Here is a 1,100-nt window from a genome sequence, read left to right on the forward strand (position 1 = left end):
CCAAATCAAAGCTGCTTCAGACTGCGACAGTAACCTAGCAGATGGTATAAGTTACTCACAAGTCCACAACCACACAACATCATTGTTCCACATCTTACAATAAACCACTACAAAAATCACCGTATTTCAACTAAATTTTACATAAAAATTGGGCAAACAATTTGAACGTTTGCTCAGTAGCTTTCACATCAGGTGTAACATTAGCATTATAGCTATGACTTTAGCTGTGTTTGCCAACGTTTACAACAACTCCGCACTTGAACAGTCTGTGAAGTTACATTGCCATGTTTATTTTAAATATAATTTACAACCAATAAAGCATACTTACAGGTTGTGATTGTGAATTTCCAGGCCAAAACAGAGTCGGAGTTGCATCGTCTTTTAGGACTAAACGTTGAACTGTTGCCGGTGTTCTGACGATCTGTGCTGCCTTGCCGAAAAATGCTACCGTAGCGCAAATCGATAGACTCGACTCTACTCGGCCCTGCTCCGTTTTCCATTACAGATAGTACCAAGAGATAGTGCGTAGCTTGTCGTCATAGCTACACACAACTGCAACGTTATGTTCAATGCGACACACACACCAGCGATCCACACAGCTTTCTCTTTTTTAAGTTAAAACTTTTCAACCTTACTCAGAATGTAAGACAGATAAGCGGTATGAAAACCTTCCAGCTGTGTTTTCCTCTGCCGTTGTTGCTGCAGCGGTCTGTGTGACGGCGGGAGCAGAGGGCTCTGTGAGCGGGCGGCTGGCCGGCCTCACACGCTCCTCCCGCGGGTTGGCACAGGCTTCTCCCGCAGCCACTTGCAGAGCTACTCAACTCCGAAAATATTCCTATAACTGTCAATATTCGAAATCTACACAGTTGATTTCTCGCCTCAAAACTTCTCAGAAGTGGATTTAGTGATGAAATTCCATACGAAAACTGTAAAATATAAAACTTTCTGTTGCTGGCCTCTGTCTGGCGCACACAATGATGATGCAGTGAATAGTGACGATTCTCTCTGACCAATCAGCAGTCTGTCGTGTTTTCACGTTACATTTTAGTATCCCTCAGCTCGCTTGGAACCTCCACAGAGGTGAGGTGATACGAAAAAAA

Source organism: Micropterus dolomieu, linkage group LG18 (assembly GCF_021292245.1).
Source record: "Micropterus dolomieu isolate WLL.071019.BEF.003 ecotype Adirondacks linkage group LG18, ASM2129224v1, whole genome shotgun sequence".
NCBI classification, from domain to species: Eukaryota; Metazoa; Chordata; class Actinopteri; order Centrarchiformes; family Centrarchidae; genus Micropterus; species Micropterus dolomieu.